The following is a 26,199-nucleotide window of genomic DNA, read 5'->3' on the forward strand; positions in this document are numbered from 1 at the left end:
CCTGTACGCGGACGATACCGCCGTCTACGGCCGCAGCAGATGCCCCCGAGCTCTACAACGGCGTCTGCAAGCGGCAACAGCGGCGCTAGAAGAATGGGCCACGAAATGGCGTCTGGCTTATAATCCCGAGAAAAGCCAGGCGATCATCATCGCGCTCAGGCATGTTCCGCCAGACCTCGAGCAGCTGACAGTCCGCGGAAGACCCGTACCGTGGAATAACAGTGCCAAGTATCTTGGCGTCACGCTAGACAAACGTCTAACGTGGCGCCAACACATCGAAGAAGTGAGGAGGAAGGCACTGGGTAGACTGCGCATGTTGTACCCGGTCATCAACCCCACATCATCGCTACCAGCAGACTTAGGTCTCACGTTGTATAAAGCCACCATCAGCCCGCTGTTTGAGTATGCAGCGGTGGTGTGGGGCAACGCAGCCGAGACCAACATCCGCCGTCTACAAACGGTCCAAAACAGGGCCCTCAGAACGGTGCTGCATCTTCCGTGGGACTTCAACACCGCGGAACTACACCACGTCGCTGGTGTTCCTTTACTCAGACAGCGGTTCCAACTTGCTGCCCAAGACTTCTACGAGAAGGTCGATGTATCGCGTAACCCTAAGGTGCGCGATCTCGGCCATCGACCACACTGGCGCGCCACGCTGCGCTGGCCAGATCTCCTTCGCCTGCAGCAATAGTGCCGCGAAGTGAAGCTTTCCTCATGTGATGTTCCAGTGCAGAACAAGACTAAACCTCAAAAAGACTTATACTAACATGGTGCACCCTATTTATGGAAGAAAGAGCGTCAAGCACGCTGAAAACTTCCCCACGAGTGTTAACGCAGAAATGCGTCATACACACACTTATGCACACGCGCGCGCGAGGCGGCTATTCCTCTGCTGTGCGCTCCGCTCGCTGCGTGTCTCCTCTCGCTCTCGCTGCTCGCTGTGTTGTGTGTTAACGCGCGTCGTCGAAATGGCAGATCAGGCGGCTACGAACGAGACTGCTGCGGCACCCGCCGCCACCGGCACTACGAAGAAGGCAAAGTCTGCGTCGTCTGCGAAGAAGCCGCGCGCCAAGCCTGCGCACCCGCGCACCTCTGAGATGGTGACGGCCGCCATCAAGAGTCTGAAGGAGCGCGGCGGATCGTCGCTGCAGGCGATCAAGAAGTACATTGCCGCGCACTACAAGCTGGACGCGGAGAAGCTGGCGCCGTTTATCAAGAAGTACCTCAAGTCGGCCGTGGTGGCGGGCGAGCTGGTGCAGACGAAGGGGAAGGGCGCGTCCGGCTCTTTCAAGCTTGCCGGCGCCGGCGGCGGGGCGGCTGAGGGCGGCAAGGCTCGGGCCGGCGGTGCCAAGAAGAAGCGCGCCGCTCCGGCCAGCAAGGAGAAGAAGGGCGCCCGTGCGGCCGGCGCAAAGAAGGCTGGTGGCGTGAAGGCGGCGACTGGTCGGAAGGCGGGCGCCGCCAAGAAGGCGTCTGCGGCGTCGGCCGCTCCCGCCGGTGCGAAGAAGGCGGCTGCTGCCAAGCCGGCCAAGGCCAAGTCGCCGTCGAAGGCGAAGAAGGCCGCCAAGGTTCCGACGAAGAAGCCGAAGGCGCCGCGCCCGAAGAAGGCGACGACGCCGTCTAAGGCGAAGGCTTCGCCCAAGAAGAAGAAGTAGAGGAGAAGAAGAGAGGAATGGGAAAGGAAGGGTTGGCGGTTGACTCCGTCGTCCGCACCCCCCGTCCCCGTCGTCTAGTGGCGCGCAACAGACGCGCGGCCCAAAACGGCCCTTCTCAGGGCCATCAAAGCACGTCGGGAAGGTTTTGATTGTCGTGTTTGTGTTGCGGTGTGGTTGTGTCGTCTGGCGTTTCCTGTATGCCCGTGTGTGGACACTGTTTGCGTGCCGTGGTGGTTGGATTGCGGGGGGGTCGGTGGCGGGTGCGGGCGGCGGTAGCGGTTTTGTCGTTGCGGTTGATTGTCGCCGTTTTTTTTTTTGGTCGCGGCCGGCCGACGGTTGGTTTTGTGTCATGTTGTTTGAATACTTTGGTTTGCCTGCCTGCCGTCTTCTCGGATGTGTCTTGTCTTTTGTGTGTGTGTGTTTGTTCTTGCAACGGGGGCGGGGGACGTTGAGATGTGGAAAGGGTCGGTGGCGTTGGACGTGCCTGGCTTTTTGTTTGTTTTTTTTTTTTTTTTTTTTTCTTTTCGAAACGAAGCGTCGGCCGGCCGTGTGGTTGACGGCGTCGGCCGATGGGTATTGTGCGCTTTGAGCGCCGCGCCGGGGAGGGATGATGTTGATTGTTGCGCGCGCCAGCAAGCTGGCAGAGGAGAGCGGCTGTGGCGGACGGACGGGAAGTGGAAGTGGTGTTTTGTCTTTCGTTCTGTGGTTGTGGGGCGAGAGGCGACCGACAAAGTTTGCTCGCGACGGAGTGATGTTAGTGGCCCTGAAAAGGGCCGTTTTGTTTGTTGCGTGCGTGGGCGGTGCCCAGCGGCTGGCGCGGTGTTTAGGCGCGCTCGCCGCGGATGCGGCGCGCGAGCTGGATGTCCTTGGGCATGATGGTGACGCGCTTGGCGTGGATTGCGCACAGGTTGGTGTCTTCGAAGAGGCCGACGAGGTAGGCCTCGCTGGCCTCCTGCAGGGCCATGACCGCGGAGCTCTGGAAGCGCAGGTCGGTCTTGAAGTCCTGGGCGATCTCGCGCACTAGGCGCTGGAATGGCAGCTTGCGGATGAGCAGCTCTGTGCTCTTCTGGTAGCGCCTGATTTCTCGCAGGGCGACGGTGCCCGGCCTGTAGCGGTGGGGCTTCTTGACGCCGCCGGTGGCGGGCGCGCTCTTCCTCGCCGCCTTGGTGGCGAGCTGTTTGCGCGGCGCCTTTCCGCCGGTGGACTTGCGGGCCGTTTGCTTTGTGCGGGCCATAGCGGTAGCGGTAGCGGAGCGGCGTGGAGGCGAGGTGCTGCGTCGGGTGCTGCCTTGACGACACGGGCGCGCGCCAGCCTTTCGCCTTCGCTGCACTGGTGAGGGTGGACCCTCGGCTTGATACGGAAGTTTTAGCGCGGGAGCGCTTCGCCTTCCTCATGGCGGAGTGGTGAGTGGAGTCCTGGCTGATGAGATGGGCGTGACGGTGTGCATGTTCCTTTTTTTTTTTTTTTTTTTTTTTTTTTTTTTTTTTTTTTTTTTTCGAAAGATGAAAGGATAGTCAGAGGTATAGTTAGAGAAGCGGAAAACGAACGGCCGAAATGGCTGGCCGGAGGGGAGAATGACTCACGCTGACGGATGATGATGAAGACCTCGCACTGCAGGGCTATCCGTAGTACTGGCGATACTCGGCGGGGAGACGGCCCGTCAGATGGATTTCCGAGATTTCGGCCAATAGTTGCCATTCTTTGTTCGAGAAGATGGGATATTTGTCAATGAGGAGTAACTCCTTCTTGGTCAAGAAATTGAGCCACCTGAGCTGAAACTGGGTAAAGCGATTAGGGTGATGGGGGAGGGGAGGCCGAACACCGGACAGATTGTAGGGGTACGGGCGGTCAAAGAAGGGGTAAGACCCGTCCTGGAGCGATGACACTAGGCCCCGAAGGAAAGGCTGCATCTCGTGTGCAGAGGGAAAGCGGGGTTGCCGCAACCTCTGGAGGATGGACTGCTCTACCTGGGAGGAGTCGGTTGTTGCCACAGCACGCTGACCTGCTGACGTCGGAACTGAGGGGGACAACGGAGGCGGCACATCGGTGTCCATAGGCGCAACCACTTGCGTCGCGGCAGGGGACGGAGCGGCGGTCGGCCGTGCGGCCGCATCAACCCCCAATGGCCGTCGCACGGGCGGGGCGGCGGCGGGAACCGCCGACGTCTTCTTGGGGCGCTGCAACCTCTCGATGAGCGGCTGCTCCACAGGGGAGGAGTCGGTCTGTGTCACAGCACGGTGGCCGGCAGGCGTCGTAACTGAGTGGGACGGCTGCGGCGGCACATCTTCGGTGTCCAGAGGCGCAACCACTTGCGTCGCGGCAGGGGACGGGTCGGCAGGTGCCTGCGTGGCCGCATCGACCCCCGCCGGCCGGGGCACAGGGGGGGCGGCGGCGGAAACCGCCGACGTCTTCTTGACGGCTCGCAGCTCATCGCGCAGCTGCTGGAGCTGGCGATGGACGGCCGTGAGCTCTTCTTTCAGCGCGGCCCGTTCGGCCGCAAAGGCGGCTTGGAAGCCGGCCATAGCGTGGTCGGTGGCGGCTTCAAGACGGCGCGGCTCGCACCCCGCGCCGGAGCGGGGGGGCGGGGCGGCCGACGTGGTCGTGGACGCCGCCGCAGGACGTGGTGCGGCGGACAGACGGCGAAACTCCCGAAGGTAGCCGCAGCTACGCGAATTTGCGGCGTGTGACCCGCCACAGTTCACGCACCTGCTGGCCGAACCACGAGGCTTCGTACAGCGGCGAGTGTCGTGAGCCGCCGCGCACTTCAAGCACGCGACGGCGTTCGTGCACTCCCGCGCGGCATGCCCCAGTTGCTGGCAATTGTAGCACTGGAGGCCCATCCGATGCTGCTGCGTTCGCCTGCGCCGTGGCGGACGTGGGCGGCGGCCGGTGAACCCCAACGCGTGGAGGAGAACTTCCAGTGCGGCGGCAAACTGCTGTACAGCCATAGCGTGACGTGCGCGGTGACAGTAGCAATGTGTCGCAGCGAGTCGAGCAGCGAATACTAACTCGGTATGCGCGCGCCAGCCACCGTGGTGCGCTTATATGCCCTCGGTTGCGCGTGGTGGGGGGAGGGCGGGCCAGAGTCTATATAGGGGGGCTGGCGCGTGCGCCGGGCGCAGACCGTAGCCGACTCGCTAGCGCCGGGTGAGGAGCCAGCCGCTGCAGCAGACGTTTTGCTTGCCTTGCCTTGAGCTTTTTTTGAGGATTTAGAAGAGATGACTGGCCGCGGCAAGGGAGGAAAGGGGCTCGGCAAGGGTGGCGCCAAGCGGCACCGCAAGGTGTTGCGCGACAACATCCAGGGCATCACGAAGCCCGCGATCCGCCGCCTGGCTCGCAGGGGCGGCGTGAAGCGCATCTCTGGTCTGATCTACGAGGAGACCCGCGGAGTGCTGAAGGTGTTCCTGGAGAACGTGATCCGCGACGCGGTGACGTACACTGAGCACGCCAAGCGCAAGACTGTGACGGCCATGGACGTGGTGTACGCCCTGAAGAGGCAGGGGCGCACCCTGTACGGTTTCGGCGGTTAGGCGCGTCGCAGCCGGTGTGCTGTGCCGCGTTGGCCTTCCCGCGGCCGTGGGAGAGACGAAAACGGCCCTTTTCAGGGCCACCACACTGTTCGGAAATTGAAAAGTGCGAAAGAGTCTGTGTTGTTGCTGCGTGTGTTGCCTGCCTGCCTGCCTGCCTGCCTGCCTTCTTTCTTTCATTCTTCATTTCATTTCGTTTGCGTTTGACTGACGTGACGTGACTGGGAGAAAGGAAAGGAAGCGGGTCTTGTGGCTGTGTGTGTGTGTGCGCGCGAGAGAGGGCGTTGTGTGTTTGTTTTGTTTATCGATCGATGGAGACGCCGGGCTGTGTGTTGTTGTTGTTGTGCGAGAGGCGGTGAATATTTGCGTGGTTTTGGCTGTGTGTTTGCGGCGGCGTTGGAGTTGCCGAGGCAAGGCGTGCCCATAGGCGGCCGCATCAGCTGTTTCGTTTGTATGGGGCGCGCGGGAGTGGAGGGCGGTGTGTCGACACGCTCGTTTAACAGTGGTGATTATTGCTGTCGTTGTCGTTTGGAAGGCGACTGTGCGTGCGTGGAGGTGCTTGAGGCAAACGAAACAAAACAAGAGAAATGTGTGTGTGTGTGTGTGTGTGTGTGTGTGTGTGTGTGTGTTTGTTTGTTGGGCCACACGGGCTGTGGACGACAAGATGGCGGCGGCTCTTCTTGTTCTTCTCTGTTTTAGTCCTCTACCGTTAGAGGGGGAGTTGGTGGAGGTTATTGTCGCCTGTGGACATTTGCTCCTCTTTTCTGTGTGTTGTTCTTATCTTTGGTAGTGTGCTTTTTCGGACGTTGCTGTTTGTTGAGAGTGATTATGTGTTCTGTTTGTGCTACTGCTGGAGTAGCGACTCGGGTCGGGTCTTGCACATCTGTTCATATTGCCCAAGGGTCAAGACGTAATAGTCATTTTCTGAATTCCGCGCGGTGGCGTAGAACGCTTCTGCCAGGGCGCGGAATCGTGTTGTGGGTGGTTCTAGGCAGGTCTGCCGCGGGGACGTGTAAGGCCCGTCGTAGAGCGCTCTGCTTTGGACCCTTCTGTAGGCGATGCATCGTCGATCTGGCTGCATAGCCCCATACAGGGCGCGCATATTTCCAGTATCGCTACCCCTGTTGCGGGGTCGAGGGAACAGGGGTACAGGATCTGCATCCTGGCGTGAGCGTTTGTGCCAAGTTCCCCTATGTGACACTTGGATGTCAGGCGTGACACCGAGGTACCTCGCAGAATATCTCCCCCTGCAATCGTAGCAGTTGGTACGGTCTTCTTGCCGGCGGCGGCTGTGGAAGTGAAGTTAAAGTAAAGTAAAGCGCGGCGAGGACGACTGAAATTTTGCTTTGGACGTAGGTTTGTGTGGTGGCCCTGAAAAGGGCCGATTGTTGTGAGCCGAGGCGAGCCGGCAAAGCGCGGCGTGCCGAGTGCCTGGCCTCTCTGTTTAGGCCTTCTTCTCGGTCTTCTTTGGCAGCAGGACGGCCTGGATGTTGGGCAGGACACCACCCTGTGCGATGGTGACGCCCGACAGGAGCTTGTTGAGCTCCTCGTCGTTGCGGATGGCAAGCTGCAGGTGGCGCGGGATGATGCGCGTCTTCTTGTTGTCGCGGGCCGCGTTTCCGGCCAGCTCGAGCACCTCAGCCGCGAGGTACTCCATGACGGCGGCGAGGTAGACGGGCGCCCCGGCGCCGACGCGCTCGGCGTAGTTTCCCTTGCGCAGGAGGCGGTGGATTCTGCCGACCGGGAACTGGAGCCCGGCCCTGCTTGAGCGGGACTTTGACTTGCCCTTGACTTTGCCTCCCTTTCCGCGTCCGGACATGGCGATGCGCTGTGGTGTAAAAACGAGACGAGACGAACGACGGTGCGAGCCGCAGCGAGTCGAGCAGCGGAGTGGCGGCGCCGCCAGGGGTGGGGGTCCTTTATGCTCTCGGGTGCGGCGGCCGGTTGCGCTCGCGGCCCATTGGTCGGCGGCCGCAACGGGGCGAGCTGGTAAAGGTGCGGCGGCGGGGCGCGCTGGGTGCCACTGTGTGGGGAGACGCTGACTAGAGCGGAGCGCTTGCTGCTGGTGTTGCTGCCGTACGTTCTTGTTTGTTTGCGATGCCGCCCAAGACTAGCGGGAAGGCCGCCAAGAAGGCTGGCAAGGCGCAGAAGAACATTTCGAAGGGCGACAAGAAGAAGAAGCGCAAGAGGAAGGAGAGCTATGCCATCTACATCTACAAGGTGCTGAAGCAGGTGCACCCTGACACGGGCATCTCGTCGAAGGCGATGAGCATCATGAACAGCTTCGTGAACGACATTTTCGAGCGCATCGCGGCCGAGGCGTCTCGCCTGGCGCACTACAACAAGCGCTCGACCATCACGTCCCGCGAGATCCAGACCGCTGTGCGGCTGTTGCTGCCTGGCGAGCTGGCCAAGCACGCCGTGAGCGAGGACACGAAGGCGGTGACCAAGTACACGAGCTCCAAGTAAGGAGGTGGCTCTGGAATGGAAGGAGATCCTCCGTTGCGAGAGCGGCAAAACGGCCCTTTTCAGGGCCACCAAATGGCCTTTGCGGGAAGGGCGGAATTGTTGTTGTTTTTGTTTTGTTTTGTGTGTGAGTGGGTGGACGGCGGCAATAGCTACCGCTTTGGTTGCGACGCGACGGGGTGGGGTGGCCGATGCGATGAATAATTTGATTGTTTAGGGGGCGCGTCGCGTGTTGCGGGGTACGGCCACGGTGTGACGTGGAATGGAGGCACGTGCGCACAACTCGTTGTCTGCGAGGGGGGTGGGGAAGTGCGATCGGTGATGTGCCCTTTGGATGGAGGTGCCGGTTAGTTACGTGACGGGTGGAAACGAAACGCGATTGTTGGGAATGTCAGTGTGTAACGACGGCCGTTTGCGGGTCGGTTTGCACGCCATATATGGCGAGGGTGAAATGTGTCTGTAAATGGAGCGTGGAGGCGTGTGAGTGACGTTTGAATGTGAACGCGCATTGAGACACCACTGTGTATTGCATTGTACGGGCGACACGCACGATGATATGTACCTTTCCCCCGACTCTGATTTCGATAGTCGTGTCTGACTGACTGTGTCTGCTTGTGTGCGTACGACGCACGCACACCGACGTCGTCATTGAAGATGCATGCTCGCGTGTCCAGTGCAGTACAGTAGAGTAAGCGCGACGCTAGAAGACGACGGTCGCTTTGGCGAATGTGCGTACACGTGTTTGTGTGTATGTCGGTGATGTGGTCCGATCCGTCGCCTCTGGGAAACTGTCGATCGGCGCGGTACACCGGACGTCTTGAACACCCGTCATACCGTCATACCGTTGGTACACCGTCGCGCTGAGAACGGTTACCGAAAGGTGAACGAACCTCTGATCGGTCGAATGTCTGGGCAGAACGTGAGGAGAGAATGGTGGAGGAAAGGACAGAGGGGAAAAAAAAAAAAAAACAAAAATATAGAGAGAGAGAGAGAGAGAGAGAGAGAGAGAGAGAGAAAACGGAAAAAAAACCAAACAAAACGGAGAAACGCAGTGTAGAGCAACGGAACGTTGCCGTGTCGGAGGTGTATTGTAGCCGCACTGAAATGCGTGTAACGGCGCGGCGGCAAGTGTCTGCCGTGGTGAACGTTACCTTTGACGGCTGAATTGTGCGTTGCGTTGCTTTGCTTTCCCGGATGTGTGTGTAACGTAACGTAACGTTCGTTGAGATGGTTCTGAGGAAGAATGTACGACAGTGCCCGTGCCGTCTATGTTCGTGTGCAAAGCCATTGTGTGTGTGTGTGTGTGTGTGTGTGTTGTTTTGAGAATTGCGTCCGGGAATGGCGGTGGGCGTGCCCTGCATGTGGCCCGGAAAGGCTGTTCGTTTCGCGGTAGTGTGTGGACAGGGGAGGGGCACGCGTAACGCTGCTGGCATGGCATGGCATTCGGGAGATGGGAGGGGGCAAACGAAGAAAACAAGACGCGGAGGCTATAAAGACGGGGAGGGGCGCGGTGTGGGTGGCTTGCGCTGCGCTCGGCTGGCGCGTGCGGCGTTGTTTTTGTGCAAAAGAAGAGAAAACGAATGGGTTGCCGGGAGGGGGCCGTTGTGGTGTAGCCGCAGACGCGGCTGTCAGTGAACGTGGTGAGACCGACGGATGCGGGAGGGGCGGGGAAAACACTAGAAGAAGGAGAAAAACGCTGCTGCAACCAACATAAAGTGAGGCCTTTTGTAACCTGCCAGCAACAAAACAACAACAACAACAAAAAAAAAAACAAAAAAAAGAAAGGTCTATCAACATTGAATGGAAATGGAAATGGAAATGGAAATGGACCCAAGTGTAACCTCCCCGCACAAATAGTCGTAAGTAAGTGAGTGAGTGAGTGAATGATGATAAAAGTGTGCCAGAATGTTGTTAACGTCCCTAGAAAATGAACGAACGAAGATTGATGAGAAACTCGCGATAATATGATGAATGGAAATAATGAACCATGAACATCTCAACAGACATAATTGAAAACCCGCTAAACGTTGTAAGGGCAGCGCTGGCTGACCTTCGGCCCTGTGTATTCTGAAACGTCTCCCTTTGAACAACAATGTATACAAAACTGTGCTTAAACTGACACACAATATTTTGAGCGCAACGCAATCTGACTATCAAAGATCCCTGCAAAAGAATGGCCCTGAGTAACATTAAAGTACACCTGTCGGAAATCACTTACCTCACAAAAATCTTCATTACTCGAACTACTGCAATACAGCGAGCACCACTGCTGCCAGCTAAAATAAGAGATTCCAAACCACGGAGGGCACTAACTACCGATAGGGATAGTTAGCAAAGTAAAGATGTTTAATAGAGAACAACAAACAATGTATTTACCCTTAATATCATCACCAGTCATAATATATGTAATTTGAAAAGTCCGCCATCTCTGTCCGCACATGCACCAGTGCTGGCGGCTCACCCCTAACTGCGCAACGCTACGCGCTGTTCACATCCAGCTATAGCAGTTCATGACAACAATGCAAACTAGCCACAGACTGCACACAGCACAGGCAGTGATTTTCACGCGGAGCGCTACGTGGCATGACCAATATAAAAATCTAAACAAACAGCGTACGTACAAATTAGAATAAGAAGAGCAAAAGATCGTTACGTCAAAAAAAAAAACAAAACAAAAACAAAAAAGAGACAAAAGAGAAAAAAAACAAACTGCATCTATATGTGCTCTTAACTGTCGATACCTGTACACAGCGTCGTGCAATGAATGCCGGCTCACATTTAATTTTGATTGTTGGAGGAAATGCGTAGGAAATATTCTTTAAATGGAAATGAATGGTTGTACTTTAAAAAAGTTTGTTTGGAAACAAAGTATTATTGGGGCATTTTGTTGTGAAGAAAATAGTTACAATTGACATACAGTATTAGATTTGCGCAATGCAGCTTCATTACCTTACCTGTAATAACAATATGCATCGTCCCGAACGGAGACCAGAGTCGCGAGAAGAGCACGCCGCCGCCCGCTCAGTACAACCGTCCACTCGCTGATACTGTCGACTGACTACTACCTCTCCCGACCCGCCACATATAGATGACAACTGTTCCTGCCGACCCGCTACGTGCTACTAGTGTCGTGTGGCGCAGACTAGCGACGATAAGAAACGCTCTGGTCAGAGATTGTGTCGTGCCTCGCCATCGCTGGTAATGAGTACATACGTGTTTCAGCGCGCGTACCGGAAGACGCAGTGCGGAGCCAGAGACTGTGTTGTCGAGGCCGTCGACGCAGTGCATGTCGGTCGGTCGGTCGAGTGCGTGCGGGAGGGCAGAGAGGCAGCGTCGGCACGGAGATGCACGCACGGGGGCTGCGGCGTGGCGCGTTTGCGGTAGGCGCCTTTGGTGGCAACGGCCGGGACAAGCAGCGGTGTATGGTGTGGTGCGGGCCGGACAGGGGCGGAGGAGGAGGCGGCGCGACGATGGCATTGGGGCGGAAACGGGGACGGGGACGGCGACGGCGGATGTTGAGAGGCGTCACGCGCGGACCGACACAGACGCACAGATAGATAGATAGATAGATAGATAGATAGATAGATAGGTAGGAAGAAGAAGGGGCGGCTGGTGAGTGAGTGCAATTTAGGCGGTAGACACAAGAGGTCGGCACGGCATTTGCGTGATGTGGCGTTGTGACGGGGTGTGCTCGCTTGCCTCGTTTTGTTGATGCGCGCAGGAAGATGTGCAGAGCAGCGGCGGGCGGCTCGGTTCGGTTTGGCCCGGCGGGCCGCGCTGTTGTCGCGGACGTGAGCGCCCCCTGGCGGGTGGCCGGAGGCGGCGCGGCGTGTTGGACGTGTGGCTGGCGGCAGTGCACAATTGCGAGTGGCTGGCGGTGTGGCGGTTGGCGCGTCGGGCGGCCGAGAGAGAGGAGAGGTATGTGTTTGCGGGCGCCTTTGCTGCGCGGCGTCGTGCAGGGAGGGAGGGCGGGCGGGCGCCTGTCGACTGTGTGACTGTGTGTGTGTGGCGAATTGGCGGCGTTGTGCTCCGGCCGAAGGCGTCGGGAGAGGAGAGTTGAGTTGGTCGTGATGTCATGTCGCGCCGTGTCATGTTTGCGAAACGGCTGCCGAGAGGTGTGGTGGTAGCGAGCCGGTCGGTGTCGGTGCGATGGGAATGTGCGTTTGGCGGTTTCGGTGTGCTTTTTTGCGGCGTGAGAGTGGGGCGGGCGGGCGGGCAGGCTTGCTGTTGTTGGTCCCTTGTGTCTTGTGTGTAGCTTGATGGCAACGTGGAAGGGCGCCGGTTTCGAGCCGTGCGTGTGGTTGTCGACGTTGACTGGTTGGGGTGTGCCGTTGCACGTGCATGTTTGGGTCGTTGGTGTGGTTTTGGCTGGCTGGCTGGCTGTGTGTGTGTGTACGACGGGAAGGGGGAGGCGGCGGTGGATAGTGCAGTAGTTGTGTCGTTGCCACGGGCGTCGGGTGCGGCTGTGCGTAGTGGCGGAAAGGTGTCGGTTGCGGGAAGCGAGGCCGTCGTTGGCGGTGTCGCGTGCCTTCGTGAATCGAGTGGGGCGGGGAAAGGAGCAGCGTGCCGCTGCGTCGTGGCCGTTAGCCAGAGGCTGTGCTTTGATAGTTTTGTGGACGGTTCGTGCGAGGCGATTTGTTGCCTGCCCTATGTTTGTTTGTTGTTTTGGAGACGACGACTGGTTGGTGGCGTGCGCGCGAGCGAAGTGGCGGTGTGCGTTTCCCGTGTCGACTGCCGGCCGGCGACAGGTGCGCCGTCGGTGGGGTGGGTGGCCGGCACAAGTAGAGGCGGCGGCGTCGTTGCGGTGTGTTTGTGTTGTCGGCGACAGCTGTTTGTGCGGTGCGTGTGAATGGTGGTGCAAACGTGTGCTGGCGTTGAGGCTGCGACCGCGGCGTGTTGTTGGTTGACGTTGAACAGCGGCTGTGTGCGGTGGTGGTGTTGCCGCACGTGCATCCGGCCCGGCGCGGAAAGCGCAGTTGCGGCGGCCCTTCGGTGCCAGCCAGCCACGTCGCGTGAGCGGCGGGTTGCTCTGGTCGACACGTGGTGCTCTCTGGTTTGTTGTTTGGTGCCCTTTGGCCGGTGGGTGGTCCGTGTGTCTCGTTCGCGCTCGGTATCTGGTCGTGGCCGTGCTGCCCGTTTGTCGGCGTTGTCTGTGGCTTCGCTTTTGTTTTTGCGGCGTGCCGACGACCCGACGCGACCTTTACACCCAAAGTGTGGCGCCCGAAGGTGAACCAACGTCGTAATCCGACCTCGGCGCTTAAGCTCTAAGCCTAAGCTGAGCGAACCGAACCGAACCTGTAGCGTTGCGTAGCGCGAGGTGAGGTGAGGTGCGGTGAGGTCAGCCTCAGCGCCAAGTAAGCCAAGCTGTCCGGCCGTGAGGTGGGTGGGTAGGTAGGTGCGGCTGCTGCGGCCACCTGACGCCCGACGTGTGTTTGAATGCTTAACCTAAGTTTTGAGGCTTAACCTAACCCAAGTGGCCTTAACCTAACCTAACCTAACCTCTGACGCCCGACGTGTGTTTGAATGCTTAACCTAAGTTTGACGCTTAACCTAACCCAAGTGGCCTTAACCTAACCTAACCTAACGTAACCTCTGACGCCTGACGTGTGTTTTGAATGCGTAACCTAACCCAAGTGCCCTTAACCTAACCCACGTCCACCGAACCTAACCGAGACGTGTGAACCTAATGTCTAACTCGTAACGCGTGATGTTGGCTGTCGTGTGTGCTGACGGCAGATTGGGTTGGTCTGTAGTTGCGGATTTCGGGTTTGCCTCGGGCGAGGGGTTGGCTCGTAAGCGGCGAGGGGCGCTCCGGCGGAGCATGTTGCTTTGCAGGCGGCGCCCGTTTTTTGCGGCGGGCACAATTGAAATTGTTGGGAAACGAACGAAAGGGCTGTGAATGTTGGCGGGCGAGAGGAGGAGGACGTGGCCCGACGGCTGCGGGCCGATCGGGAAACGGTGGGAGGGCGATGGGGCGGCGGAGGTGCGTTTGCACGGCCGTCATCGCCGCACGCCTCCGCTTGTGTGGCTGTGGCGCCGGCCGCGCTGGCCGGGCTGCCGCGGCGACGGTGTGGGGCTTTTGCCGAAGGTTTGGCCATTGTGGCCGGTCGCCGGCTGGGGCTGTGGGGGCGGCATTTGGGCGTGGGCGGCGATTCTCGGCGGGCCGACCCAGGCTGTAGCGCGCGGTGGCTGCAGTTTGGCCGTGGTTTGCGGCGCTGCCGTGGCGACTGGTTGGCGGCTGTGGTGTGGCTGTGTGTAGCCCCATCCTCGGTGGTTTGAAAGGCGCGGGTGGTTGTGGCGCAGGTGTGGGGCTGCTCCGCACAGGCTGTCGGACGTTGGGCGGTAGCAAGCGCTCCGTCCACCTTCTTATGGCTACTTATTAGCTATGTGGCGCAGGATTTACTTTTTAAGCATTGCCTGCTTCTTCTGGGGTTGGAGTGTGGGGTTTGTGCTTCTTTATTTTGTGTGTATCTTGTGTGTGTGTGGGACGGGGGTTGAACTTCTTTGCATTAAAGCGTTACGGAGTTTTCGTCAATGTTTCGTTTCTTCTGAGCATTTCACAGCTGTATTTGTTCGTCTTGTTATTGCGTCGTTTTTATCGGTCCAGTAGTGCTATTGGTCTCTTGTATTTATCTCGCGGATTTTGCGGTGCGCCTAATGCTCTTATGAGTGGGTTGTCTGCTTCTTGTGTCTTGCTGTAAAATCGTCTTGCCAGGTCTTGGTGTCGTTGCATTACTTCAGGTTCTTCTGCAGCTTCTTGGAGATAGCGGTGCGGAAACTGTGAATGGACGTGAAAGATGCGTCGGAGAATTTTGTTTTGGAGAGACTGGAGTCGCTGTATATGCGTTTTTGCTGCACCTCCCCAGACTTCGGCGGCGTAATCCATGAGTGGCCTGATGTACATTCTGAAGATTAAAATTCCATTTTCTACTGAGAGGTCCGAGTCTTCGTTGATAAGGGGGTATAAAGCCCCTATTCTCTGGTTTACTTTCGCTCTCACGTCTTCTATGTGGAGCTTCCACGTCAGTCGTTTGTCCAAGATGACTCCCAGGTATTTGGCGGAGGTGTCCCACGGTAGTTCTACGTCGTAAAGTCTGAGATGGCGTGCAGGCATGGTCTTACGTCGCGTGAAAATGACGGCTTGGGTCTTGGCAGGGTTGAAACTGATGCGCCACTTGGCAGCCCATTGCTCAAGGGCGTTAAGAGAGCTCTGAAGGCGAGGCACGAGGACTTCTCTCCATCTGCTTCGCGTGAAGATCATTGTGTCATCTGCGTAGATGGCCTTTTCCACCCTCGGCTGCGATGGGATGTCAGAGGTGAAGATTGAGTACAGGACTGGCCCAAGGACAGATCCTTGCGGCACTCCGGCGTTTATAGGGCGATTTGTTGACAGTGAGTTGTCAACCCGGACAGCGAACGTGCGATTCTTCAGGTATGATGCTATGAGACGAATGTATGGCTTCGGAAATTGTAGTCGGTTAAGTTTCCAGATGAGGCCTTTGTGCCAGACGGTATCAAAAGCTTTGGTGACGTCCAGCAGTACGGCGCCGCAGAATTCCTTCTTGTTGAATGCTTCAGTGATGTATTCGACAGCTCGAAGTATCTGCTGCGTCGTACTGTGTCCGCTGCGGAATCCAAATTGTTCTTGCGGTAGCACTTCGTTTCTATTGATGATATTTTGTAGCCTTGGCAGGAGAATGCGTTCAAATAGCTTGCTGATGTGCGGCAGGAGGCTTATGGGACGATAATTCTGCGGGTGATGGCGATCCTTTCCCGGTTTAGGTACTGCTGTGACTATGGAGTGCTTCCATTGTGATGGATATGTGGCGGTGGCGATGATCCAGTTGAAAATGGCTGCGAGTCGCACGATCGCTGTCCAGGGCAGTTGCTTCAAGACACGTCCTTGGATGTCGTCTGCGCCGGGTGCTTTGTTCGAGGGTAACGCCCGGATGCCAGCCTGTACTTCTTCTGCGCTGATGGGTGGAATGAGATCGTCTTCTGCGTCGTCGTCTTCGTCGTCTTGATGATGGAGTATGGCGTCTGCTTCCCTTTCAATGATTGCGATACGTTCCGGGTCAGTCCTGTCGTTCAGTGGTTGGAAATTAGCTTCAAATGTATCTGCCAGCATGTTGGCCTTGTCTTCTGGTCGGTAGGCTGTTCTGTCTTGATGTTGGAGCGGTGGGGTTGTCGTCCTGCGGTTTGTGAAGAAGCGTATCATATGCCAGTGTTTTGGGTCCGGTGTGAATGCTCGAAGTTTGGCAGCCCATTGTTGATTTCTGTGGGTGACTATGGCGGCTTTGATGTCTCTTCTTAGTCGGTTAATTAGCTGCTTGAGGTGCGGATCTCGTGTGATGCGCCATTCTCGGTTGAGGCGATTCCGGTGTCGTATTGAGGCGAGAATTTCTGGAGGCAGTCCCGGAGTTGGCAGATGCGGTGCTCTCGGTGGTGGTGTGGCATGAGTGAGGGCTTCTGTGATGGAGTCCGTGAATGTGGTGATGGAGTCTTCTGTGATGTCCTCGTCGCCGTGCAGTTCGTCCACAGAGAAGGTGACTTCCTCTCGGAATGCGTCCCAGTTTGTGCGTCTGAGGTTGAGGCGGCCGGTGTGATGTTCAGGTGCGGTGTGAAGGTAGAAGATGACTGGAAGATGGTTAGAATTAAGCGCGTGGATGACTTCTGCGGTCATAAACTGAGGGATGCCCTTCGTTATGGATATATCGATGACGTCTGGGCGACCGCGCGATGGGTAGCATGTCGGTTCTTCCGGTCCGCAAACATACGCGTTTGCCTCTTCTGTGGCCTGTAGAAGAAGGCGACCGCTCATATTCGTCGTCAAGGAGTTCCAGGCCGCATGTTTCGAGTTCAGGTCTCCTGCGATGAATAGTCGTCCGGGCGCTCGGAGCAGTTCTCGCGCGTCGTCCAGGTCCAGTAGTTGTCGTGGGCTGCGATATACGGATATGAACGTAATGGGTCCGGTTTGCGTCTGCACAGAAACGGCGGTGGCTTCAATGTGGCGGGTGATGGGTGGCTGAACTTCGTGATGGATGATGGAGCGGCGTATGAAAATGGCGGTGCCTCCTCCGTGCGTCGGTCGATCCGTCCGATAGCAGTTGTAGTTAGGTATGTTTGAGCGGATGCCGGGCTTCAGGAATGTCTCGTTCACCATGCATATGTCAATGTTGTGGTCGGTCAAGAATTGCTGCAGCTCTGGGATGTCGTGGGTCAGGTTATCCGCGTTGTACGCCATAATGCGTAGCTCTTCAATCTGTGGCGCTCTAGGCATGTTGCTGTGGTGTAACTGCTGTGGCTGCCGGCAAGGCTCTGCTGATCGTTGCTTCGATGGTAGCAGCGATGGTGTGCGGGAGTTGTGCAAGAGTTTTGCTCACTTCCGCAAGTGTTGAGGCAATCTGCGTGAGCAGGACGTAGATGTCAGGCTGGTCAGGCGTAGGTGGTGGCAGTCGCGGCGCTGGAGGTGGCTGTTGTCGGTGTATTGTCGGTGCTGCCTGTCGTTGTGGTGCTGGTGGTGGTGGCGGTGGCGCGGTGGGCGGGAGGCCCTGCTTCAGTGCGTCTGCCGCAGAGAGGTCTGCTCGTAGGCGATTTGCCCGATGCTGCATGGGTGTGGGCCAGCTTCGCTGGTCCGTGATCGGCGTTGGAGGTGGTGGCGGTCGTTGCCGCCGAACAGAAGGCTTCATTGGTGGCAAGCCACGGAATCTTCTACTGGCTTCCTTGTGTCTAGGGCAGGTGCGATAATTCGCAGGATGTGCCCCGCCGCATAGTCCACAGGTTGGTGCGTCTTCTTTTGGTCTGTTGCATTCTCGGCTGTCGTGTTCCGCGCCGCATTTTACGCAGACAGGCGGCATGGTACAGTATCGTGCCACGTGATTGAAGCCTTGGCATCTGAAGCATTGTACGTGGCCGCGCGAGCGGCGCAGGCGTTCAACCTTGATTGATAGGTCGTATATTCTTGTCAACTGAAAGATGCTGCGGTGGTCGGGCGTGTCAGACAGTATGACCACCCGATGTCCTGTCATCTGGTTTGTTCCTGGCATACGGTGGTGTTCGATAAGTGTCGCTACGTATCCGAGGTCTTCCAATTCTTCTTTTACCTCCGCGTGTGTTAGCGACACGGGGATTCCTTTGATCAGCGTCTTCAATGTCGGTGGTCTGACTGCTGGTGTGGTATACATTGGTATGCCGTCTTCCCCAAGTTTGCCAACGACTTTTACATAATCCTCTGTAGTGTTCAGGATAAGTTTGAGCGTTTCCTCGCCGGTCTGCTTGACTGTAAAAGATGCTTTGCAGTGCTGTTTAAGCCATGTATGTAATGTTTTGTACGATTCCTTGTAGCGGATGACTATTGGTGGAATCTTCTGGTGTGCCGTACGGGCTGGCTGTTGTGGCGCAGCCGGTTGGTCTGCTTCCATTGTCTCGTTTTCTTGTCTTCTTTCTTGCTCATTTTGTGCGCGCTGTTGCGCTTCTCTGAGCTGTTGTCTTTCTATGAGGTCAGCTGTTGCTGCATTCAGTGTTGCCCCCGTCCCTTGGAGAGGTTGGTATCTGTTTGACGTGTTTAACTCTCTTGCAACTATGACTGGTTGTAGTCGTGCTTGCTTCTTTCTAGGCGGCAGCTGGAAGTCAGCACCGCTTGTGCTCGCCTGTGCTCGCTGCTCGTCATTAGAGTACTCGCCGTCTCGTCTTCTATGGTGCTTTCCGTCTCTCAACTCTTCAGCGTGCACCGTGTTATCTTCATCTTCAGGCAATTCCGGCGTAAAATCCATCTCGGTGTCCGTAGGCATCTCCGGCGCAAGGGTACTACTACTTCCCCTCGCGCCGGGTCGAGTTGTCATCGCAGGTGTGCCGGCTGGTGGCGGGGCGGCCGATGGGGCAAGCCCCATCGGACCGCGGCCGGCCGGCACGTGATCGCTCGCATCTCGCGCGCGCGCTAGCACCCCGTCCGCACTATGCGACATCTCAGTCGGCACTGGTAGCAAGCGCTCCGTCCGCTGCTTGAGGTTATCTGCTAACTGTCTGGCGTAGGGTTTACCTTTCGGCATTTCCTACAGCTTGAGAGGGTGATGTTAAATTTGTTCATCTTTATTTGCAGTATGGCTTGTGTGTGTGCGGACACGGGGTGTTTGCATGATGTGGAGGGAGCTAAGTTACGGTGAAGGGCACTGCTGCATCATCGCGCGAGCAGTGCGATCGGCCGCCTGTATCTGTCGTGGGGATCATCTTCTTCCCCCAAGTCTCTGATCAGGGGGTTAGTAGACATCGTTGCTTTCTCGTAGAAACGGCGCGCTATCTCCTGGTGACGCTGGAGCACTTCTGGTTCTTCAGCTGCTTCGTGCAGGTATTTGTGCGGAAATTGCGGGTGAACGTGGAATACCCGCCGTAGTATCTTATTCTGAAGGGATTGGAGTCTCTGTAGATGAGTCCTCGCAGCATTACCCCAAACTTCGCACGCGTAGTCGAAGAGGGGGCGAATGTACATGCGATAAATTAATAGGCCATTTTCGACGGAAAGATCGGAGCCCTCGTTGATTATAGGATACAGCGCTCCCATGCGCTGTGAGACTGTGTTCCGGATGTCGTCCACATGCGGTTTCCACGTTAGTTTCTTATCGAGGATCACCCCGAGGTAGCGCACTGTGGCTTGCCACTCCAGTTCCGTATTGTACAGTCGGAGTCGTCGGGTTGGCATGGTTCTTCGCTTCGTGAAGACGATCGTTTGCGTCTTGGCTGGATTGAATCGGATGCGCCATTTCGTTGCCCAATCTTCCAACATGTTGCAGGCACTCTGAAGACGTGGTCTCATCACGTCGCGCCATCGGCTTCGTGTGAACAGCATCGTATCATCCGCATATATAGCTTTCTCGACCCTCGGCGGTGTGGGGAGATCAGACGTATACAGGGTGTAGAGCACCGGTCCAAGGACCGATCCTTGGGGCACTCCCGCGCAGATCGGCCGTGCCGTGGAGAGGGCGTCGTCCACTCGAACTGCAAAAGTGCGATGGTGAAGGTATGAGGCAACCAGCTTGACGTAGGCTCGTGGAAGGCCGAACGAGTTAAGTTTCCAGATGAGCCCCTGATGCCACACGCTGTCAAAGGCTTTTGTAACGTCCAGGAGAACCGCGCCACAAAACTCCTTCCTGTTGAATGCGGTTGTGATGTCGGTGACGACTCGGGTGATTTGGTGACTGGTAGAATGTCCTTTCCGAAATCCAAACTGTTCATTGGGTAAGATGTTGCGGAGAGAGATGATGTGTTGAAGTCGTTGTAGAAGTAGCCGCTCAAACAATTTGCTGACGTGTGGCAGCAGGCTTATCGGGCGATAACTCGTCGGGAGGCGTCGGTTTTTGCCGGGTTTCGGTACAGGTACCACAACAGAGTGCTTCCACGCCGCTGGGTAGGTCGCAGTGGTGAGGATCCAGTTAAAAATAGTGGCTAGCCGCACTATTGCACTCCAAGGTAGCTGTTTTAGGACCCGCCCAGTTAGGTCGTCAGATCCTGGAGCCTTGTTCGATGGGAGTGCCCGAATCCCATGTTGCACTTCCGCAGGGGTAACAGGGGGAATGGGGTCGCCACCGTCGTCATCTGCATCTTCTTGCAGCAGCGCTTCCGCCTCTTGATCGATGTGGTTGACACGCTGGGGGTCCACGCCCTCGTTCAGCGGACGAAAGTTGACTTCAAATGAGTCAGCCAGCAGGTTTGCCTTGTCTATGGGACGATAGGCAGTTCGATCGGGAGTCTCGAGCGGCGGGATGCGCGTCCGACGGTTGGTAAAGAAACGAATGGCCTGCCAGTTAGCGGGGTCGGGCGTGAACGATCGAAGTTTGGCGGCCCACTGTTGGTTCTTGTGAGCAATGATGGCAGCCTTAATATCGCGGCGTAGCTGATTAATCCTCTTCTTAAGGTCGGCATGTCGAGTTAGGCGCCACTCCCTGCAGAGCCTGTTCCTTGTCCTGATGCTGTCTAAGATGTGCTGCGGCAGTCCAGGCGGCGAGAGTTGCGGAGGCTTGGGTGGTGGTGTAGCCAGCTCCAAGGCATCGGTAATAGCGGTGGTGAGCGTCTCCACGGAGGCCTCAGAGACTTCCTCATCTGCATTGATGACGTCAACGGAGAAGGTAACACACTCTCGAAAACGTTCCCAGTTTGTGTGTTTCAAATTGAGACGGCCGGCATATTGGTCCGGAGCAACGTGCAAGTCAAACAGTACTGGTAGGTGGTCGGAATTAAGAGCGTGTAGGGTTTCCGCATTCATAAATTGCGGGATGCCCTTGGTTATGGCCACGTCAATAACATCAGGTCTGCCTCGAGAGGGATAACAGGTAGGCTCGTCGGGGCCGCAAACATAGGCCTGCGCTTCTTCCACAGCCTGGAGGAGAAGACGTCCACTCATATTGGTGACCTGAGAGTTCCAGGCGGCATGTTTACAATTCAGATCGCCCGCGATGAATAGTTTGCCAGGTGTTCGTAGCAGGAGTCGTGCGTCGTCGAGGTCCAGGAGTCGGCGTGGGCTGCGGTATGCTGCTAGAAACGTCACTGGTCCAGTCCTGGTTTCCACTACCACCGCAGTCGTTTCGAAAGTCCTAGTAGCAGGTGGCTGAATTTCATGATGTCGGATGGTTCGTCGTATGTAGATTGCTGTGCCGCCTCCATGCGTCAGTCGGTCAGTGCGGTAGCAGCAATAATTCGCAATATTGCTGCGAAGACCCGGCTTGAGGAACGTCTCGGAAACCATACAGATGTCCACGTTGTTGTCCACAAGAAATTGGCGTAATTCCGGCACGTCATGCGTAAGATTGTTGGCGTTGTATGCCACAATGCGTAAGTCTGCGAGGTGAAGGGCTCTACTCATGTCGAGTTGGTGCAGCATCTGTGTGGGCCTGGAAGGCGCGGCTGATGGTCGCCTCAACGGCGGCGGCGACGGTGGTTGGAAGTTGCGACAGGGCTTTGGAGACTTCAGCAAGAGAGGCAGTAATTTGCGTGAGGAGTGCGAAGACTGCTTGCAAGTCTGGCTGGAGAGGCGGGGAAGCCGCTGGAGGTGCCGGGTCACACCGGCGTTGAGGCGCTGCCGGACGGGCAGGTGCTGCTGGAGGGACATCTGGCGGTAGCGTCTGCCTGAGAGCGTCTGCAACCGTGAGATCGGCACGTATCTTGGCCGCGCGGCGGTCCATGAGTGTGGGCCAAGCTGGAGCTCGGCTGGGCTGTACAGGCGGCGGTGGCGGCGGCGGCTGTTGGCGGCGTCGTCCCGTAGCAGTGGTCCTCTTCGGTGGAACAGGAGGCAGGCCACGCTGCCGTCGACTCGCCTCCTTGTGTTTGGGGCAGGAGCGAAAGTTGGCGGGATGTGGTCCGCCGCAAAGGCCGCATGTTGGAGGCTGGTCCTTGGCCTTGGTGCACGTTCGACTGTCATGTGGGCCGCCGCATTTGACGCAGACCCAATCCATGGTACACAGACGTGCGACATGACGGAACCCTTGGCACCTGTAACACTGTACAGGGCCACGCGACTTCCGTAATCGTTCTACGGTGATGGACAAGTCGTAAAACCGGTCGAGCTGGAAAATATCTCGGTGCGCTGGGATATCAGGTAAGATGACGATACGATGTCCTGTGTGCTGATTCGTCCCAGGCATTCGATGATGTTCGACGAGGGAGGCGGCGAAACCGAGGTCGCGCAGCTCTTCCTTGACGTCTGCATGTGTCAAGGACATGGGAATGCCCTTGACAAGCGTCTTGATGACCGGAGGGCGAACCGCCGGGAATGTGTACATAGCGATGCCTGACCTTCCAAGTTCATCGACCGTGAGGGTGTAGTCTTCTGTTGACGACAATTGTAGTTTCAGTGTGTCGTCGCCTGCCTGCTTGACCGTAAATGGCTGCTTACAGTGCGTCTTCAGCCATGTATGCAGCTTCTTGTAAGATTCCTTGAAGCGGAGGACAATAGGTGGCACCCTCCTATGCGGGGCCGATGTCGGAGCCTGTGAGCGGTCCTGCGATGACGGCTGTTGGTCGTCCATGGGGGGCGGGGCCTCTTCTCCCGCTCGTTGTTGTGCCGCTGCTCGGCGCTGCTGCTGTTCCGCTAGTGACGACGCGGCTTCATGAAGCGTCGCTCCCTCCCCCTGGAGAGGTTGATAGCGGTTTGACACGTCAAGTTCTCTGGCAACGATGCGTTGGGGCCGTGCTTGTTTCTTTAACGGCGGCTGCTGGAAGCCGTCGACGGTTGCGTCACGTCGATGTTGACGCCGTTCAGAAGCGCGATCGCGGCGAGTCCTTCTGCGCTGCGTTGTCCGCTCGGCGGGATCGGCGACGGAGGCGGCGCCGGAGTCCGTAGAATAAACCATTTCGTTATCCAGGGGCAGCTCCGCGGCAGGGGTACTAATACTTCCCCCCACCGCGGGTCCAGTCGTCATAGGTGTGCCGGCTGATGGCGGGGCGGCCGACGGGGCAAGCCCCATCGGACCGCGGCCGGCCGGCACGTGGTCGCTCGCTTCTCGCGCGCGCGTTAACTCCCCGTCCGTACTGTGCGACATCTCAGTCGACACTGGTAGCAAGCGCGGGAGGCGCGGCGCGGCGGCGCGCAGAGTGGCGGCCGCTCTCTCGGCCGTCCGCGCCCGCCCGCGACACTGGCTGGGCCTGTGGCGCGAGGCGGCTATTCCTCTGCTGTGCGCTCCGCTCGCTGCGTGTCTCCTCTCGCTCTCGCTGCTCGCTGTGTTGTGTGTTAACGCGCGTCGTCGAAATGGCAGATCAGGCGGCTACGAACGAGACTGCTGCGGCACCCGCCGCCACCGGCACTACGAAGAAGGCAAAGTCTGCGTCGTCTGCGAAGAAGCCGCGCGCCAAGCCTGCGCACCCGCGCACCTCTGAGATGGTGACGGCCGCCATCAAGAGTCTGAAGGAGCGCGGCGGATCGTCGCTGCAGGCGATCAAGAAGTACATTGCCGCGCACTACAAGCTGGACGCGGAGAAGCTGGCGCCGTTTATCAAGAAGTACCTCAAGTCGGCCGTGGTGGCGGGCGAGCTGGTGCAGACGAAGGGGAAGGGCGCGTCCGGCTCTTTCAAGCTTGCCGGCGCCGGCGGCGGGGCGGCTGAGGGCGGCAAGGCTCGGGCCGGCGGTGCCAAGAAGAAGCGCGCCGCTCCGGCCAGCAAGGAGAAGAAGGGCGCCCGTGCGGCCGGCGCAAAGAAGGCTGGTGGCGTGAAGGCGGCGACTGGTCGGAAGGCGGGCGCCGCCAAGAAGGCGTCTGCGGCGTCGGCCGCTCCCGCCGGTGCGAAGAAGGCGGCTGCTGCCAAGCCGGCCAAGGCCAAGTCGCCGTCGAAGGCGAAGAAGGCCGCCAAGGTTCCGACGAAGAAGCCGAAGGCGCCGCGCCCGAAGAAGGCGACGACGCCGTCTAAGGCGAAGGCTTCGCCCAAGAAGAAGAAGTAGAGGAGAAGAAGAGAGGAATGGGAAAGGAAGGGTTGGCGGTTGACTCCGTCGTCCGCACCCCCCGTCCCCGTCGTCTAGTGGCGCGCAACAGACGCGCGGCCCAAAACGGCCCTTCTCAGGGCCATCAAAGCACGTCGGGAAGGTTTTGATTGTCGTGTTTGTGTTGCGGTGTGGTTGTGTCGTCTGGCGTTTCCTGTATGCCCGTGTGTGGACACTGTTTGCGTGCCGTGGTGGTTGGATTGCGGGGGGGTCGGTGGCGGGTGCGGGCGGCGGTAGCGGTTTTGTCGTTGCGGTTGATTGTCGCCGTTTTTTTTTTTGGTCGCGGCCGGCCGACGGTTGGTTTTGTGTCATGTTGTTTGAATACTTTGGTTTGCCTGCCTGCCGTCTTCTCGGATGTGTCTTGTCTTTTGTGTGTGTGTGTTTGTTCTTGCAACGGGGGCGGGGGACGTTGAGATGTGGAAAGGGTCGGTGGCGTTGGACGTGCCTGGCTTTTTGTTTGTTTTTGTTTTTTTTTTTTTTTCTTTTCGAAACGAAGCGTCGGCCGGCCGTGTGGTTGACGGCGTCGGCCGATGGGTATTGTGCGCTTTGAGCGCCGCGCCGGGGAGGGATGATGTTGATTGTTGCGCGCGCCAGCAAGCTGGCAGAGGAGAGCGGCTGTGGCGGACGGACGGGAAGTGGAAGTGGTGTTTTGTCTTTCGTTCTGTGGTTGTGGGGCGAGAGGCGACCGACAAAGTTTGCTCGCGACGGAGTGATGTTAGTGGCCCTGAAAAGGGCCGTTTTGTTTGTTGCGTGCGTGGGCGGTGCCCAGCGGCTGGCGCGGTGTTTAGGCGCGCTCGCCGCGGATGCGGCGCGCGAGCTGGATGTCCTTGGGCATGATGGTGACGCGCTTGGCGTGGATTGCGCACAGGTTGGTGTCTTCGAAGAGGCCGACGAGGTAGGCCTCGCTGGCCTCCTGCAGGGCCATGACCGCGGAGCTCTGGAAGCGCAGGTCGGTCTTGAAGTCCTGGGCGATCTCGCGCACTAGGCGCTGGAATGGCAGCTTGCGGATGAGCAGCTCTGTGCTCTTCTGGTAGCGCCTGATTTCTCGCAGGGCGACGGTGCCCGGCCTGTAGCGGTGGGGCTTCTTGACGCCGCCGGTGGCGGGCGCGCTCTTCCTCGCCGCCTTGGTGGCGAGCTGTTTGCGCGGCGCCTTTCCGCCGGTGGACTTGCGGGCCGTTTGCTTTGTGCGGGCCATAGCGGTAGCGGTAGCGGAGCGGCGTGGAGGCGAGGTGCTGCGTCGGGTGCTGCCTTGACGACACGGGCGCGCGCCAGCCGTACCTGCACATTTGAATGAGGGAGAATCCTCGACTGGAAGTGAAGTGCTAGCGCACGAGGCGCTTCTCCTTCTGGCATGACGTTTTCGGTAGGGAAATACTTGACGTGTGGTTCTGCTTGACTTCTGGCTTTGTGCTTGCTTATTTTTTTTTTTTTTTTTTTTTTTTTTTTTTTTATATATATGAAAAAAGATGAAAGAATAGAGAGAGGGACAGTTAGAGGAATGGAAGACGAAAGGCCTAAATGACTGGCCGGTGGTTATGGTGGGTCTCCGCTACGCCTATGGTTGCCTGGGTGTGATCATTTCTGGACTTGGAGCTGTGATTTCATACTTTTCCTGACATATATGTCACCAGGAAGCTTCTTCTGTCTCCTACCCGACCGGGCCTCCTCCCACACCCACGATTCTATGACGTCAACCAGGTTGTCCCATTGGGACGGCGTGAATATTGGGTTTGAGTTGATGATGGCTAACTCTTCGTCCGTGGCTGCTTCCGCTAGTATGGTACGCCATCTATATGACTGTAGGTCAAGCGGTTGATGGGGGAGAGGTGGCTTAGGCTGGCCGGGTGGGGAGTAGGGGTATGGGAGGTGTGATTTGGGGTACGACCCGCTCTTCAGTGACGAGGCAGTGTACTTGAGGATTTCCTGCACATCGTCGATTCTTGGGAATGGAAGCCGCACCTTCCTCTTCTTCTTTGGTTGCTCGGCTTGAGAGCAGTCAGGAGGCGCGGTTGCACCCTTGCTTGTGGCTGCCCCCTGGGAGGGGGGCCGCCCAGGCGACACTTCCTCTGTTTCCATGGGCGCGACCTCCAGCATTGCT

The sequence above is a fragment of the Schistocerca cancellata genome, unplaced genomic scaffold, assembly GCF_023864275.1.
Source record: "Schistocerca cancellata isolate TAMUIC-IGC-003103 unplaced genomic scaffold, iqSchCanc2.1 HiC_scaffold_1141, whole genome shotgun sequence".
In the NCBI taxonomy this organism is placed as follows: Eukaryota; Metazoa; Arthropoda; class Insecta; order Orthoptera; family Acrididae; genus Schistocerca; species Schistocerca cancellata.